This window comes from Callithrix jacchus, chromosome X (genome assembly GCF_049354715.1).
Source record: "Callithrix jacchus isolate 240 chromosome X, calJac240_pri, whole genome shotgun sequence".
NCBI classification, from domain to species: Eukaryota; Metazoa; Chordata; class Mammalia; order Primates; family Cebidae; genus Callithrix; species Callithrix jacchus.
Genome location: NC_133524.1, coordinates 44517740 through 44537238, shown reverse-complemented (window position 1 = coordinate 44537238; position 19499 = coordinate 44517740).

The following is a 19499-nucleotide window of genomic DNA, read 5'->3' as shown; positions in this document are numbered from 1 at the left end:
TGACAGAATTTTCTTCCTTGTAAGGGCTGAATAGTATTCCATTATGTATATATACCACATTTTTTATCCATTCATCCATTGATAGGTACTTACGTTGATTCCATATCTTGGCAATTGTGAATAATGCTGCATTGAATATGCTAGTGAAGATATCTCTTCAACACAGTGACTTCAGTTGTTAGATATGGACTCAGAAGTGGGATTGGTTTATCATATAGTAATTCTAGTCTTAGTTTTTTAGAGAAAACCCTATACTATTTTTCATAATGGCTGTACTAACTTACATTTTTAGTGTACATGGGTTCCCTTTTCTCCACATCCTCACTATCACTTGCTCTTTTGTCTTTTTGGCAATAACCAACCTAGCAGGTATGAGATGATAGCTCATTAAGGTTTTAATTTGCATTTTCCTAAGTATTGGTAATTTGTATTTTCCTAGTGGGGTTGAACACTTTTTCATATACCTGTTGGCCATTAGTATATCATCTTTGGATAAATGTCTATTCAAGTCCTTTGCCCATTTTTAAATTGGGTTATTTGTTTTCTTGCTACTGAATCTATTTCTTTATATATTTTGGATATTAACTCCTTATAAAAGGTGTGGTTTGCAAATATTTTCTCCCAATTCATAGATTATCTCTTCACTTAGTTTCGTTTGCTGTGCAGAAGCTTTTTAAGTTTGATACAGTCTCATTTGTCCATTTTTACTTTGTTGCCTGTGCTTCTGGGGTCATATCAAATAAATCAAAATAAAAAAATAAAATAATTGCCCAGTCATGGATTTTTCCCCCATGTTAAAATATTAGATTTTGATTACGTAGGAAATAGCATTTATAAGGGTTTTACAGTTCTATTATAGAACCTAAATAATAATAGATAGGAAAGTGAGGTAATGAACAATAAGACAAAAAGACATTTGTGAGTGAATTTCCCAAGCTGGCAAGTCCTATGGCTGAGGCAGCTAGTTTTTCATCTATGAGATGGTATCTGTGCCCAACTCCATGGTTGACACCATGTTGGATCCTTTGGATAACACTGTCCCCGCTGCTGGACAACTGGATGCTCTGAACAATGCTGCAGCAGCTTCTATCCTTACCACCTCTACTACTTTCTTGGAGGTGTAGCCCCTTCTCAATGCCCAGCCTTTCCCTTGGGCACCACCCCCTCTGCACCTAGTGTCCTCCTTGTTTCACAGCCTTCCTGGATTTCCAATTTTCATCTAGAGGCTTGCAATACTTCTGCTGAGAAAAAGAAAATTTCAAGACACTGTCCCCAGTACTATAATATTGAAAACTCATTTTTTTGTGTGTGGAAAACAAGACATAGATTGCAATGACTTTACTATCTCCAGTAAACAAATAGGGAAAAAAGGGTATTCTACTCTCTTGCAATACATATGACCATGGCGTTAGTACTCAGTTATGACAGATACATATCCAAACATGCAAAATATCCTGAGGTTTACTGTTCTTTTAGTGTACATGAAAAGATTGTCCTGTTCCATTAGAAAATTATGCATGCTTCTGGTTGAAGATCAAATTTAGAAGACTGCAAAATGAAGGGAAGAAGGAAGAGAAAAACATGCAACTTAAGCCAGTCTTGAAAGAAAGTGAAAGGGGAAAAAGGGAACAGTATTGATGCCACAGTATCAATAAAAGGTAATGTCCAGATGTTGACAAATGGCAGAGATGAAAAGTTTGGAAAAAAGATTACAAATTAAAAGTGATTTTGCTGGATATAAAACAAAAAGTGAATCAGCCAACTGCTAATGTGATTCAAAAATTGAAGATCCATTTGAGGTACATGCACAAAAATGCACAGAACGGCTTCAGATTTTCTTAGTGTTTTGATACTTGGATTCTGAAGCTTTAAGGACAATCCAGAAGATACTGGCATGCTCAAGGAAGTGCCACTGTCCCAATATTCAATAATGAGCAGACATCTCCACTGGAGCACTTAGGATTATTGTTAAGAACATGTACATAAGTCTTGATGGAAAAGTGAATATAAGAAATCTCTCAGAAAGAAGAAAGGTTGAAAATGAATGCCAAGCAAGAAAAAGATCTGCCTTTTTTCCCTCCCTTCTCTTTCCCTTTCCTGTTGACAAAGAGTATATCATCAAGATCTCCTAAAAACATCTTTAGTTCTGGAAATTTATCATAAGAAAAATCGGGCTTTGAAGTATGTATAATACATCATCAAAGAATTTTGGGGGGACTTGGCGATTCTGGAAAGAATTGAGAACATATAGGCATCTGTTTCAACACACAAAGCTGAAGCAATATAATAGTGTTTTCTATTTCAAAAAAGGTTTTCCTCCACTAATGACAGATAAATTGTAAGTCTTGTAAAATATGTTGAATTTCCAAATTATTTCCTTTGAACCTATACAAATATATAACTGATGATAAAAAGGAAGAAAAGCCAGGCAAATTCCAGGAATGAAGTGGAACAGTATCAACCAGGACTCATAATCATATGTACCACTGGGCTTAGCAGTGACTCATAGTAATCATAAAGGTAAATATTAAATGCTGATTTAACCAGAAACTTATATAATATTAAAGGAGAGAGAAGCTGGCATTATATAAGAGTGCTAAATATTCATCTTCTATGACAAGTAAACTTATGAAATATTAAGGTTTAGACATGGAAGAAAAACACCTGTTTATTTTCACTGTAAGTCTTACAGTCTATGTTCAGTTTTTATTATTTAATACTTCATAAAAGTTTTAGAATTCAAATAGTACTTCATGATACTGTCATATATCATAATCCCAGTCTTTAAAAGGAGAAAATAATATGCCTAAGGAAAAGGGCAGAAAAAATCTAACACAAATTCTCTTTGAGTTGAGGGATTTTGGATAATTTTACCTTATTTCTAGTGCTTGCTTTTTGTGTGCTTTCCAAGTCTATCAAATCTTTACTCCTATGTTTTAAAACAAGACCAGTTAGTCAACCTTCGCCCAAGTTGGGGCAGGGCTGGGCACAGCATTCTCTTCAGTTTAGAGCTACCTTGTTTCTTTTCTTACACTATAAGCCTGGACTCTAATAGTTTCTGTGTTTTCTCGAGTTGGTTCATGTTCTGTTAGATTCTGATTCTTTCTAGATGTGGCTATGCTATCTCTAAAGCTTTAATTGGCTGCTGAGTTGGTTTTGTACGGATAGAGCTAAGATTCTCAGATCATTTATGTCTGATTCCTAAAGCCAGGACATGACAGGTGTTGGCTTTTCTTAGTCTCTTATTTTTTTTCAATTCCTTTTTTTTTTCATTTGATTTTCACCCTGCCCCATTATGTTTTGGTTTAAGAAGCTACCTTCCTTAAGCTCACGTTCTTTAATTACTTATGGATTAATTACACCATCCCACAGATAATTGGGTATATACTGTGGACCTCTTAAAATAATTTTTAGAGGAGACAGACATAAGCTCATTTGTCTATTGGACAGTCCAGGTTGCCCCACACCTATAGGTAGCTCCCTTTGCACACCTCGCTCCCTAATGTAAGCAGCTTCCCTCCCTGCTACCATAGCTAGCTTAGGAAATGCTGTTTTCCTAGCTGGTTCTGGCATGATTGTGCAAACCTCCCTGCCTGCCTGATGCTTGAGAATGGCATGTTCCTATTCCTCTTATCAGAAAGATATTTTTCTGACTCTGTGAACTCAGGGACTTTCAATCGGTATTTACAAGACTGCTTGGGTATTTCTTCTCTCCTCTTCAGTTCTTCATAAAAGTTTCTGGTGAGTGAATCCCTCTCCTGGAGCACATTCCACAGTACATCCAACCATATTCATCCCAATAGCACATTTCACTGGAGGTGGGTTCAAATCATCTAGTCTCCTAAGTTCCCAACATCCCACAAGCAGTAAGCAAGCCTGTAGCTTGGAAAGGTGACTTCACACATTATGGAAGTTGGATCTGTTATTAATGGAACCAGGGGATACAAGTTGGATTCTGGGTAGACTGTTGCTGCTAGCACAAACTCATTAGCAAGAAAAATAAATGTGATTGGATAATGGGTGTAGGGTTCTATTCCTGTCAGTGACAATACTGATGGAAAATAAAGGTATGTTTACATTTAGATGTTGAGCCAGGAGGAGGGGAATTTTCACAATCAGTTTGTTTAAACCTGCAGAGAACCCGATTGAACCCAATATCTAGTGCTGGTCAAAGAGGGTGAGGCCAAGCACATAATAGCCAAGCCTCTGTGTACATAGTTTTAAACCTATAAAAATTACTTCAGGAAGACAAGACACATGAGAAATTGCTGACATACCTGTCTCACCTTCTCACTCCTGATGGACAAGAGACTAGTCCTCAACAAGTTACTCTTACCTGCAATGTCCCCCAAAATAAATGTGTGCACAGAAGACAACTCCTATCAAGAGAACAATTATTACTCAGAGCCTTCCATTTGGCCATGTGAAGCCTGCTGCCTAATTCTTCAGAAAGCTATCCTGATTTTTGTAAAGAGGCCAATTGGGCATTTGTAGTGTCCTGTTCTTTAGGACCTTGCTACTAAACTGGGGTCCCTGAACTGGCAGGATAGGCATAACTCAGGAGCTCCCTAGAAATGCAGATTCTCAGGCTTTACTCAGGACTTGCTGAATCCGAATCTGCTTTGTAACTGGGTCCCCAGGTGATTGATATGCAAGTTAGAGTTTGGGAAGTAGTACCCTAGATCAGAGGTTCTCAAGCAGAAGGCCACTCAGGGTTTCTTGTTAACCTTCTGAAACGGAGTGAGTCTGGAGATGATAAAACTTCTCAAGAGGACAGTGCCCAGAACTATGCCTTACCTTTGCAGGGACAAGACACCGAGAAGCTGGCCCTATTTTCTTTTACCAATCCCTTTAGAGATAGGGTCTTTTTTTTTTCCCTCAGAAGAAGTCTGATGGCCAGTCAAGAGGAACCTTAATACTCTATCACCAGAGACATTATCTAACATCAGTATTGCTAGAGTTGAAATTATAAGCAACAGAAAACTAGTTCCCCATATCCTAGATGAGGGACAGGGTTAGGGCTGGGTAGTATAAGCTTGACCAATATCTATTTCCTGCTGTGAAGGATCTCTATTCCTTTCAGGAAAGGAAAGATGTTTTCATTCCACCTATAAACAGTGATTTTCCTACTTTAAATAGTAAAAGGCTGAGGATAGATGTCTGTGTTAGGATTCTTCAGAGAAACAGAACCAGTAGGATGTGTGTATTTATAGAGGCACTTAAGGAGTAGACTCATGTGATTACAGAGGCTGGCAAGTCCAAAATCTACAGTTCAAGTCTGAATCCCTTCAGACTGGAAACCCAGGGAAGAGCTGATGTTGCAGCTCAAGTTGGAAGACCATCTGCTGGCCAGATTCCTCTTTGCTTGACGGGAGTCTATTGTTTCTTCATTTCAGGCCTTCAGCTGATTGGATGAGGCACACTCACATTATGGAGGTAAAGTCTCCCAATTTAAATGTTAATCTCCTTCAAAAACACCTTCAGAGAAACATCCAGAATAATGTCTGACTGGATATCCAGGCATTGTTTCCCCAGCCAAGTTGACATGTAAAATTAACTGTCACAATCTTTCTTTGCCCACTGAACTGGCAGGATAGGCATAACTCAGGAGCTCCCTAGAAATGCAGATTCCCAGGCCTTTCTTCCTGCTCTTCTTGAACAATGCTGACTGTCAGAACTGTATCTCAAGCCTTGCTTTACAGCTCTGTATTGCAGACTTGTCTATCCCGCTTGTATTTCAAATTTACTATGGCCCAGATGTCTGACTTTCTTTCTCATCACCTGCCCACCCATAATCTTTTCTTTTTTCTTTTTTTTTCCCTTTGGTATTCAGGACCACAGTCAATGGTATTCTTATCCAACTCATCATGTAAGGCAGTAACCTAAGAGGATCTTCAACTCTTTCATCACCACCTTCCCTTCCCCCATGTCCTCCTCCCCACTGCCCTCATTACCAAATGAAGATATTCTCTTTTTTTGGTATTAATTGAGAAAATGTTTCTTGTTTTAAATTATACTTTAAGTTCTGGGGTACATGTGCAGAACCTGCAGGTTTGTTACATAGGTATACACGTGCCATGGTGGTTTGCTGCATCCATCCCCCTGTCATCTGCATTAGGTATTTCTCCTAATGTTAGCCCTCCCCAATCCCCCCACCCCCGATATCCCTCCCTTAACCCCCCCGCACCCCCCGACAGGCCTCGGTATGTGATATTCCCCTCCCTGTGTCCATATGTTCTCATTGTTCAACACCCACTTATGAGTGAGAACAGGCAGTGTTTGGTTTCCTGTTCTTGTGTCAGTTTGCTGAGAATGATGGTTTCCAGCTTTATCCATGTCCCTTCAAAGGACATGAATTTATTCTTTTTTAAAGCTGCATAGTATTCCATGGCATATATGTGCCACATTTTCTTTATCCAGTCTATCATTGATGGGCATTTGGGTTGGTTCCAAGTTTTTGCTATTGTGAACTGTGCTGCAATAAACGTATGTGTGCGTGTGTCTTTATAGTCGAATGTTTGATAATATACCAAAGGAAGATGTTCTAAGTACAGCAGCACTTTCCTAGGAAATACTAAAACTGAATGTTGGGCATCATTGCAACTGTCTATAACCAGCTGAAATTTTTTTGTTTTTGTTTTTAACTGAAAACACACTGTTTGAGTGCCCCTGGTGAGCCAAACACTGGCTAGACTTAACTGATGATGATTTCCTCACCAATGAATAATAGCAATTGAGTAAACCAAGCTTGTCAGACCTATGGATTCATTCTATGTTATTCAGAGTGCTAGTTTTTAATCCTCAACTAGTATAACCGCTATGAAATCTACCTTCTGGTATTTAAAAAATATTTTTTTCTCTCAGTGAAGAAATTAGTGCATTTCTTCAAAGGCATGCTTTCATTTGCCTAGGAAATTAATAGACTTAATGTCTTAGTCCATTTGTGTTACTAGAACAGAATACCTGAGACTGGACGATTTATAAACAAAATACATTTGGCTCATGGTTCTGGAGGTTGGGAAGTCCAAGATTCAGGGTCTGCCTGTGGTGAAGACCTTCTTGTTGCATCATCCCATCATGGAAGTCATCACATGGTGAGAGAAGGTGAGAGTGCACAAGATACAGTGAGAAAAACAGGGCCAAACTCTTGGGCTAATTAGTCCACTTTCATGATAATGGCATTAATCTATTCATGAGGAAAAAGTCCTCATGATCTAATCACCTCTTAAAGGTCTTCCCTCTTAAAGGTCCTATCTCTTAATACTATTGCAATGACAGTTAAATTTCAACATGAGGAAACATTCAAACCACAGCACTCAATTTTGTACGTTTTTCACCTTTGATGGTTTTATTTTATTCTTTGACATCCCTAATATTTGAATATCCAGGTCTGTTGATGTTTTACCTTCTAAATATTTATCATATGCATCCCAAATACCATTAGTCTGGTTCAACACGCACACATAGAGGAGAACTACATGCACTGCGGCCTATTGGAGGATGAAAGGTGGGAAGAGGAAGAGTATCACAAAAAGTAAGTAATGGGTACTAGGCTTAATAGCTGGATGATGAAATAATGTGTACAACAAACCCCCATGACACGTATTTACCTATGTAACAAACCTGCAAATCCTCCATATGTACCCCTGAACCTAAAACTTAAAAAAAATCTGGTTCAAATTGCCATCTCTTTAGGTTGCGGTAAATTTTTCCTAACTGGTTTCCATATTGCTAACTTTATACCAACCACTAAACTAATCAGTGCACGTTAAGAACTGCCTTTATCCCTCAGACATGAGTTTAAGATGCTAGGTGTCAGATCAGATCAAGAGAGCCTCGTGTCTCATATTAACTCCCTGTCACCTTCAACTGAACTGCCATGTCTAATCTTATAACTTATTATGAATTACTCATAGTCCTCTGTTAAAACATGCCACAACCTTCATGTAAACCACTCCTTGCTAGTCCTTATCTTTATATGAGCTTAGTTGTAGAGTATCACTATGATGTAGCCAGGTGTTTTATCAGGCAGGATCCCAACAGGAAACAGATGGCACACACAAATTAGGATCATTTAAGGAGGGTTTATTACAAAGGGTTTAATTAAAGCATAGGTGGGGTGAAAAGGACTACCAGAGAGTGCAGGAACCCAAGACTAGAAGCAGCTACTACTACCACTAGATTAGAAGAGATGAGGGGAAGAAATAGCTGCTGGAAACTAGAATAAGAGAGAACCCTGTAGAGGAGGCCCGTTGAAAGGAACAGATCTGCAACAGGGCCAGGCCAAGGCACCATCACAGGAGGGAGAGTCCTGAGAATAAAAGCCTGATCATATTTACCTATTTCCTTGTGATCTTGCCATCATTTTCACAGGTGCCTTTATCCTCTGGCTTCCAATCTATACAGATCAGCATCTCTAAACAGGGAGAGGTAAGGAAAAGGGTAGAAAAAGTAAATCTGGAGGACAAAGGAAAATACCCATCATGGGCTCATTCCAAAAACCATGGGCTGTGGTCTGTTGTTTTGTCTCATGGAAGTGCATATATTTTATCCGTCATACTAGACTATGTTTCAAGGAAAGAGATTGCTTTACCCAGCCTTGGGTCCACAGAGCCCAAAACATAAAGTCTCATTGAGTTTAACTGGCCAGGTTCACCTGTACCTTTTCCTACTCTTCCCTTGCCTCTGAAAGCACCCTTTTTTGAATTGTTACCTCCTTTTTTTCTTGCATTTTAGGTTTTGGGGTACATGTGCAGAGCATGCAATACAGTTACATAGGTACACACATGGCAGTGTGTTTTATTTGCTTTCTCCCCTTCACCCACATTTGGCATTTCTCCCCAGGCTATCCCTCCCCACCTCCCCCTCCCACTGGCCCTCCCCTTTTCCCCCCAATAGACCCCAGTGTTAAGTACTCCCCTCCCTGTGTCCATGTGTTCTCATTTTTCATCACCCGCCTATGAGTGAGAATATGCGGTGTTTCATTTTCTGTTCTTGTGTCAGTTTGCTGAGAATAATGTTCTCCAGATTCATCCATGTCCCTACAAACGACACAAACTCATCATTTCTGATTGCTGCATAATATTCCATGGTGTATATGTGCCACATTTTTCCAATCCAGTCTATCATCGATGGGCATTTGGGTTGATTCCAGGTCTTTGCTATTGTAAACAGTGCTGCAATGAACATTCGTGTGCATGTGTCCTTATAGTAGAATGATTTATAGTCTTTTGGATATATACCCAGTAATGGGATTGCTGGGTCAAATGGAATTTCTATTTCTAAGGCCTTGAGGAATCGCCACACTGTCTTCCACAATGGTTGAACTAATTTACACTCCCACCAACAGTGTAAAAGTGTTCCTTTTTCTCCACATCCTCTCCAGCATCTGCTGTCTCCAGATTTTTTAATGATCGCCATTCTAACTGGCGTGAGATGGTATCTCAATGTGGTTTTGATTTGCATCTCTCTGATGACCAGTGACGATGAGCATTTTTTCATATGATTGTTGGCCTCATATATGTCTTCTTTCGTAAAGTGTCTGTTCATATCCTTTGCCCACTTTTGAATGGGCTTGTTTGTTTTTTTCCTGTAAATCTGTTTGAGTTCTTTGTAAATTCTGGATATCAGCCCTTTGTCAGATGGGTAAATTGCAAAAATTTTTTCCCATTCTGTAGGTTGCCAATTCACACTAGAGACTGTTTCTTTTGCTGTGCAGAAGCTGTGGAATTTCATTAGGTCCCATTTGTCTATTTTGGCTTTTGTTGCCAATGCTTTTGGTGTTTTGTTCAAGTCCTTGCCTACTCCTATATCCTGGATAGTTTTGCCTAGATTTCCTTCTAGGGTTTTTATGGTGTCAGGTCTTATGTTTAAGTCTTTAATCCATCTGGAGTTAATTTTGGTGTAAGATGTCAGGAAGGGGTCCAGTTTCTGCTTTCTGCACATGGCTAGCCAGTTTTCGCAGCACTATTTGTTGAACAGGGAATCCTTTCCCCATTGCTTGTTTTTGTCGGATTTATCAAAGATTGTATGGTTGTAGCTATGTTGTGTTGCCTCTGATGCCTCTGTTCTGTTCCATTGGTCTATATCTCTGTTTTGGTACCAGTACCATGCTGTTTTGATTACTGTAACCTTGTAGTATAGTTTGAAATCCGGTAGTGTGATGCCCCCCGCTGTGTTCTTTTTGCTTAGAATTGACTTGGCTATGCGGGCTCTCTTTTGGTTCCATATGAAGTTCATGGTGGCTTTTTCCAGTTCTGTGAAGAAAGTCAATGGTAGCTTGATGGGTATAGCATTGATTCTGTAAATTACTTTGGGCAGTATAGCCATTTTCACGATATTAATTCTTCCTAACCATGAACATGGAATATTTCTCCATCTGTTTGTGTCCTCTCTGATTTCGTTGAGCAGTGGTTTGTAGTTTTTCTTGAAGAGGTCCCTTACATTCCTTGTGAGTTGTATTCCAAGGTATTTTATTCTTTTTGTAGCAACTGTGAATGGCAGTTGGTTCTTGATTTTGCTCTCTTTAAGTCTGTTATTGGTGTAGAGGAAGGCTTGTGATTTTTGCACATTGATTTTATATCCTGAGACTTTGCTGAAGTTGCTTATCAGTTTCAGGAGTTTTTGGGCTAAGGCGATGGGGTCTTCTAGGTATACTATCATGTCGTCTGCAAATAGAGACAATTTGGCTTCCACCTTTCCTATTTGAATGCCCTTTATTTCTTTTTCTTGCCTGATTGCTGTGGCTAGAACTTCCAGTACTATATTAAATAGGAGTGGTGACAGAGGGCATCCTTGTCTAGTGCCAGATTTCAAAGGGAATGCTTCCAGTTTTTGCCCATTCAGTATGATATTTGCTGTTGGTTTGTCATAAATAGCTTTTATTACTTTGAGATACGTTCCATCGATACCGAGTTTATTGAGGGTTTTTAGCATAAAGGGCTGTTGAATTTTGTCAAATGCCTTCTCTGCATCAATTGAGATAATCATGTGGTTTTTGTTTTTGGTTCTGTTTATGTGGTGAATTACGTTGATAGACTTGCGTATGTTGAACCAGCCTTGCATCCCCGGGATGAATCCTACTTGATCATGATGAATAAGTTTTTTGATTTGCTGTTGCAATCGGCTTGCCAATATTTTATTGAAGATTTTTGCATCTATGTTCATCATGGATATTGGCCTGAAGTTTTCTTTTCTTGTTGGGTCTCTGCCGGGTTTTGGTATCAGGATGATATTGGTCTCATAGAATGATTTGAGAAGAATTCCTTCTTTTTGGATTATTTGGAATAGTTTCAGAAGAAATGGTACCAGCTCCTCTTTGTGTGTCTGGTAGAATTCGGCTGTGAACCCGTCTGGACCTGGGCTTTTTTTGTGAGGTAGGCTCTTAATTGCTGCCTCGACTTCTGACCTTGTTATTGGTCTATTCATAGTTTCAGCTTCCTCCTGGTTTAGGCTTGGGAGGATTCAGGAGTCCAGGAATTTATCCATTTCTTCCAGGTTTACTAGTTTATGTCCATAGAGTTGTTTGTAATATTCTCTGATGATGGTTTGAATTTCTGTGGAATCTGTGGTGATTTCCCCTTTATCATTTTTTATTGCATCTATTTGGTTGTTCTCTCTTTCCTTTTTAATCAATCTGGCTAGTGGTCTATTTTGTTGATCTTTTCAAAAAACCAGCTCTTGGATTTATTGATTTTTTGAAGGGTTTTTCGTGTCTCTATCTCCTTCAGTTCAGCTCTGATCTTAGTTATTTCTTGTCTTCTGCTGGGTTTTGAGTTTTTTTTGATCTTGCTCCTCCAGCTCTTTCAATTTTGACGATAGGGTGTCAATTTTGGATCTCTCCATTCTCCTCATATGGGCACTTATTGCTATATACTTTCCTCTAGAGACTGCTTTAAATGTGTCCCAGAGATTCTGACATGTTGTGTCTTCATTCTCATTGGTTTCGAAGAACTTCTTTATTTCTGCTTTCATTTCATTGTTTATCCAGTCAACATTCAAGATCCAGTTGTTCAATTTCCATGAAGCTGTGCGGTTTTTGGTTGGTTTCTGAATTCTGAGTTCTAACTTGATTGCACTATGGTCTGAGAGGCTGTTTGTTATGATTTTAGTTGTTTTGCATTTGCTGAGCAGTGCTTTACTTCCAATTATGTGGTCAATTTTAGAGTAGGTGTGATGTGGTGCTGAGAAGAATGTATATTCTGTGGATTTGGGGTGGAGAGTTCTGTAAATGTCTATCAGGTTTGCTTGTTCCAGGTCTGAGTTCAAGCCCTGGATATCCTTGTTGATTTTCTGTCTGGTTGATCTGTCTAATATTGACAGTGGAGTGTTAAAGTCTCCCACTATTATTGTGTGGGAGTCTAAGTCTCTTTGTAAATCATTAAGAACTTGCCTTATGTATCTGGGTGCTCCTGTATTGGGTCCATATATGTTTAGGATCGTTAGCTCTTCTTGTTGTATCGATCCATTTACCATTATGTAATGGCCTTCTTTGTCTCTTTTGATCTTTGTTGCTTTAAAGTCTATTTTATCAGAGATGAGAATTGCAACTCCTACTTTCTTTTGCTCTCCATTTGCTTGGTAAATCTTCCTCCATCCCTTTATTTTGAGCCTTTGTGTATCCTTGCATGTGAGATGGGTTTCCTGGATACAGCACACTGATGGGTTTTGGCTTTTTATCCAATTTGCCAGTCTGTGTCTTTTGATTGGTGCATTTTGTCCATTTACATTTAGGGTTAATATTGTGATGTGTGAATTTGATACTGCCATTTTGATGCTAGCTGGCTGTTTTGCCTGTTAGTTGTTGTAGATTCTTCATTATGTTGATGCTCTTTAGCATTTAGTGTGATTTTGGAATGGCTTGTACTGGTTGTTCCTTTCTATGTGTAGTACCTCTTTCAGGAGCTTTTGTAAAGCAGGCCTGGTGGTGACAAAATCTCTGAGTACTTGCTTGTTCGCAAAGGATTTTATTTTTCCTTCACTTCTGAAGCTCAGTTTGGCTGGATATGAAATTCTGGGTTGAAAGTTCTTTTCTTTAAGGATGTTGAGTATTGGCCCCCACTCTCTTCTGGCTTGTAGAGTTTCTGCCGAGAGATCTGCTGTGAGTCTGATGGGCTTCCCTTTGTGGGTGACCCGACCTTTCTCCCTGCCTGCCCTTAGTATTTTCTCTTTTATTTCAACCCTGTTGAATCTGACGATTATGTGCCTTGGGGTTGCTCTTCTTGTGGAATATCTTTGTGGTGTTCTCTGTACTTCCTGCAATTGAGTGTTGGCCTGTCTTGCTAGGTGGGGGAAATTTTCATGGATAATGTCCTGAAGAGTATTTTCCAGCTTGGATTCATTCTCTTCGTCACATTCTGGTACACCTATCAATCGTAGGTTAGGTCTCTTCACATAGTCCCACATTTCTTGGAAACTTTGTTCATTCCTTTTTGCGCTTTTTTCTCTGATCTTGGTTTCTCATTTTATTTCATTGAGTTGATCTTCGACTTCTGATATTCTTTCTTCTGCTTGGTCAATTCGGCTATTGAAACTTGTGCATGCTTCGTGAAGTTCTATTGTGTTTTTCAGCTTCTTTAATTCATTCATATTCCTCTCTAAGTTATCCATTCTTGTTATCATTTCCTCAAATCTTTTTTCAAGGTTCTTAGTTTCTTTGCATTGATTTAAAACATGTTCTTTTAGCTCACAAAAGTTTCTCATTATCCACCTTCTGAAGTCTAATTCCCTCATTTCGTCACAGTCATTCTCCATCCAGCTTTGTTCCCTTGCTGGTGAGGAGTTTTGGTCCTTTCTAGGAGGCGAGGTGTTCTGGTTTCGGGTGTTTTCCTCCTTTTTGTGCTGGTTTCTTCCCATCTTTGTGGATTTATCCACCTGTCGTCTGTGTAGTTGCTGACTTTTCAATTGGGTCTCTGAGTGGACGTCCAGATTGTTGATGATGAAGTATTTCTGTTACTTGGTTTTTCTTCTACCAGTCTAGCCTCTTCACTGTACGACTGCTGAGGTCCACTCCAGGCCCTGCTTGTCTGGGGTGCACCTATAGCAGCTGCGGAACAGCGAGGGATCCTACCAGTTTCTTTTTCTGCTCTCTTTGTCCCAGAATGATGCCTGCCAAATGTCAGTCTTTTGGCTATAGAGGGGTCAGGGAGCTGCTTGAGGAGACAGTCTGTACTTTGTAGGAACTCAAGTGCTGAGCTGTGAGCTCTGTTGTTCATTCAGGGCTGTTAGGCTGCTATGTTTAATTCTGCTGCAATATAACTCATAAAAAAACCCTTTTTTTCTCAGATGCTCTGTCTGCAGGGGGGTTGGGGCTTTCCTTGTGAGTGTCCGCCTCGCTGTCCTGCCCAGCTAGGAGGCATTCTAGTCACTTTTTACCTGCTGAGGCTCTGCCCTGCTGGTGTGAGGTTCGCCCTTTTGTTGCAGGCTCTGCCCTTCTGCTGCGGTCTCTGCCTTGTTGCCACGGGCTACGCTCTGCGGCGGAGTCTCTCTGTTGTACCGGGTTGCCTCAGCAATAGCAGGCTGCGTCAGCAATGGGGGTGTACCTCAGTAGGGGCTGATTGCCTCGGTAATGGCAGGCGCCCCTCCCCCTCGGAGCTGCGCTTTAAGAAAACCTCCTCACCGGGAGCATTTGGAATCACCGTTTTGTTTGTCGTACTGCGCTACCCCAAACGCTGTTTCCCTGGGATTTCCTGGGCTGGCTCACTGTCCAAGTCCCGTTCAGTCTCAAGTTCAGCCCTCTCAGGTCTCAGTTTGCCATTTCACCAGGGCACCCATAACAGTGCGCTTTTGTATGGAGTGCTGTGGAGGGCCTCTGCGCTCCGGCGCGGGCCGCAGCCGCACCAGCTGCCAGCTACACCAGCCTAGGCCTCTGCCTGGCATCCCGTGTCTCTTTTATACCTGGGAATTTCCCCGTTCTGTGGGTAACTAAGATCCGTCTGGAAATGCGTCCCGGACTCACCCTCTCCACGCATCCAGCGAGAGCTTCAATCCTGGGTTGTTCTCACAGCGCCATCTTGAGTCCTCTCTCGAATTGTTACCTCTTGATTACCTTCTGCTTGGTGTGTCTCTCTTAGCCCCAGGCATGGTGTTACTGCACTAGGCTCCATCTTGAATTGAGGTGGGGATCCTGGCAATCAAAGCCAACTTTTGCCAGATGCCCAGGAGAGTGGAGAGAAGAAAGCATAGGTCTTTTCCACTAGATGGTATTTTGCTGCCACCTTCTGGCATCCTTTCACTACAACCCAGATTCTCAGGAAATTGAGTCAAGTTCCACCTCCCCTGGGAGGTGGGCCCAGGGGGAGTGAAAGAAGTAGAACTTTGCTCAAAAAGAAGGTCCAGCTGGCCCTAGTCTCCTGTCGGTTAGAAGGCAGGAAAAGCTAGTATTTTGAGAAGCAATAAAAGGTTTTCTAGTCTTTAGATTCCAAACCCTAAACTTTTGTTTCATCATCTTACTATAGCTCTAATAAAACAATGAAATGTGACCGGGTGTGGTGGCTCCCACTTGTAATCTCAGTGCTTTGGGAGGCCGTTGCCTGAGGCTTCCCAAAGGTCAGGAGTTTGAGACAATCCTGGCCAACGTGACAAAATCCCCTCTCTACTAAAAAATACAAAAATTAGCTGGGCGTGGTGGCAGGTGCCTGTAATCCCAGCTACTTGGGAGGCTGAGGCAGGAGAATCACTTGAGCCTGGGAAGCAGAGGTTGCGGTGAGCCAAGATCACCATTTCACTCCAGCTTAGACAACAACAGTGAAACTCCCTCTCTAAAACAAAAACAAAAGCAAAACAAAAAACAATGAAATACCAGCTACAGCCTCTCCACCAACTTCTGTACAACTGCCAGCACAGATATGGATATATCATACTTCTCTGCTATGCTTGGAGTGGTTGCCCAAAGAGCAGGAACTGACTTATGGGTTTTTAATTTGTGTGTGTGTGTGTGGCAATATATATAACATAAAATCATTGTAACTATTTTTAGGTGTGTAATTCAGTAGCATTAAGTACATTCACATTGTTGTGCAACCATTGCCACCATCCATTTCTACAACTTCCTTACCCTAAGCAGAAAATCTGTACCCATTAAACAATAACTCCTCTTCCTGCCCCCAGCTCTGCTAACCTCTATTCGACTTTCTGTCTTTATAAATTTGCCTATTCTAGGGACTACACAGAAGTGGGATCATGCAATATTTGTACTTTTATGCTGGCTTATTTCACTTAGTATAATGTCCTCAAGATTCATCCATGTTGTAACATATATCAGAATTTCATTCCTTTTTATAGCTGAGTAATATTCCATTGTGTAACAGGGTGGGCAGGGGACATCAGAAGACCTCCTATTTCCCCAATCTGAAGAGGTTCTTGGCCTCTCTTACCCAGAAGAATGGGGAAAGGAGCTCGGAGGTGCAGTGAGCTTACAGTTTGCATAAATATCATCGACCCAAAGAAATTTGTGGACAGCAATTTATTAGAGAGAAAGAGTGAGAGACAGCACTTCAGCGCTGCCATAGGAGAGGATCCAGAGAAGGAATCCATATAGGGAAGGAGCAGTGGAATTTTAACCCTTGCATTATTCCCTCCCTATTTATGTTTTCGTCCAATGAGAGGAGCTCTTTCAAACTTCCTCTGGAGTGATTGACCTTTGACTCTGATACCAGATTGGCTACTTGGTCCACAACTCTGAGTTAGAAAGCCCCTCCTCCCAGAGCTTTCCACGGGCTTTTTGGACAAAGGAGCCTGCGTGGATTTCTCTTCCTAGCCTAAGCTGCAACACTCAGACAAAGAACTTTTAAGTTCCTAGATGAAGGGGTGGAGCGGGGAAACTCCTGCCTTTGAAACTCTGCCCCTGGCAGACCCAGGAAGAATCCATCAATTGTATGTAATAAATGTGCAGAAAATATTGAAGGATCTAATAAATAGCAAAAATAAATAGTATAAAAAGATTAGAGAGAATAGGCGATTTTAATAACTGAAATTGCAGTTACAGTTACACTTCCTTTATTCCCCACCCCAATCCTATTCTCTCTCCTCCCTCCCTAAAGGTAACCACTACCTGAAGTTGATGGGTTTCTTCCCATTTTATATTTTTATATTATATATTTAGTTTTCCAAAACAATATATAGTATTCTCTTGTGTTTTTATATTCAATAAATAGCATACTATATGTGGCATTCTGAAGTCTGCATCTCACTGTTGTTTTCAAGATTTATCCATGTAGTTCTAGTTCATTTCGTTTTACTGTTTTATGCTTTTAAGGACATGCATATGACAAATTAGCCATCATCCTATTGCTGAACATTTAGGATGTTTCCAGGGTTTTTTGCTATTACAAATAATGCTGCCATGTATTATTTGTATCCTTGTGACCATCACCACATTTCTTTGAGCACAGGCTTTTCCTGGGGTCTGGAATACACACCCTGAATTAGAATTGCTGAGCTACAGGTCATGAACATCATCACTTTTACTAGATTATGCTAAATTTCTACGGGTACAGCAAAATAGCACTTCGAATTTGGACAGCAGTGTTTGAGAGTCCCAATTTTTCCATGCTCATCTTCAATTAGTATTATCAGTCTTTTTACTATTTCTCCATCTGTTGGATAAAAATGGTATAATGGTATCTAATTGCTTTAGTTTTCATTTCTTTGGTTTTTTGGGGAGATAAGCATCTTTTAGTATGTTTATCAGTCACTTGGAGTTTCTTTTCTATAAAAATTCTACGACTGATTTGTATTTTAGAGTTGCAAGGGGTTCTAAAACATATCTGCCCAATGAAGGCTTTTTATGGGTGTTCCTAGAGAACTTCAAGTTCATGTTTCAGGGCTTGCTACCACCAGATGTCAGCACTGTACCATAATCTCCGAGCCCAGTTTTGCTGGAAGCGTGTTTTCCATGATTCAAGATGGTGGCTCTTAATCATGTTTGGCAATACAACTGGATTTCTGCACATTTGTGCAAATAACTTGTAAAAATTAAAATATACTTAAGTAAATTATATTCTTTAGAACAAAATTTTAAAGGAAGCTGAGCCCTGAGTCTAAATATCTGCATATGTATTAGGTTTCTGATTTCTACTGTGTCAATCTTAAAATTAGATGGTAACAAAATGTTAAAGCGAACATCTTTTGAATGATTATATGCAGAGAACTGTGCTAAGCGCTTTTCACATATAGCCACACGATTCTTACTGCAGTTATGCAAGGCAGGCATCCTTACCTCATCTGTCAAATAGGGATAACTGAGACATAGAGAGGTTAAGAAAGTTGCTCACTAGCACACAGCTAGTTAAATGTCACATCCAAGGTCTTTCAACACAGGCAGGTTGCTTTCAAAGTCTGTATTCCCTGCTATTATGCTACCCTGGCTCTCGACATAGGCAATTCTGCAATCAGCCTCCGTCCAAATCCCCTAGGCAGTTTGTGTTTAGGGATAAGAATAAACTGGAGCTAACAAGGGGGAATCCTTTCTAAAACTGTCTCCTGGTGGTGGAGGCGCATCTGCTTATTTCTGAGGTCAGCTGTATCTTCTAGTAAGAAGCCTTTTTTTTTTTAATCTTCCTTCTTCCAAATCAGTTTCTAACATAATAAACCAATTTTCTTTCACTCTGCCTCTTGCTTGGCAAACTTTCTCTGAATTTGACGGCACCCAACAAAGAATACCTGTGTGCTAATGCTGCACATGTCAGTGTATTTTCCAGCATATCTGCCATCTTCCCATTAGTACCTATGGTCACAATATACCTTCACTTGGAAAGAAGGCATTGCCCTCTTTGCCTCTTACCTTTTGTGCTCACAGAAGATTAACACCAGGCAGATAACAGATATAAGAGGACGTGATCTAAATACTAGGGAGAAGTAAAGACACCTGACCCCTGTCTTCCAGTGTTGAAGTGCTCATTCCTCACTTTTCACCACCATTGTCTAGTCACTGCATTTAACTAAATATAGGGCAATATGATCTCTGCATGTGTAGCAACAGTCTCTCTGTGAGCTTCTTTCCTCTGCTTGGCGGAGCTGGTGATCACCAGGTTTCCCCTTCAATGAAAGACCAAGAAGTCTCTTGGGAAATAACTCCTCCTAACAAACTGGATCGTCTTAATTGTCCTTCCTCATAACAATGGCCATGTTGACTGGGGTCGGGATGATTTTGAGTATCAAGTTGGCCTACTGCTTAGCCAGTTCTCCAATCTAATCCCTACTGACTGATGCTGAAGTCCTGGGGTGAGAAAACTACGGAAAAAAACTGGCAGAATAGTTGCATTAAAATGCTTTTACTCAGGATCTAAAACAGTGCAGCTTTGTTTTGGAGTAACATTTAAAATGCCAAGATGAGGAAAGAGGAATTGTCTCTGCTTCTGAGGAAAATATAGCCCAGATATGGTAGAACAAAGGCTCTGAATAACCTGGTGACTTGCCCCGTTATGTTATTTCACCCATGGCAGTGCCAAGGCTCTTACCTATGATGATGAAGTTGTTATAAACTGAAGGACATTGCCTCT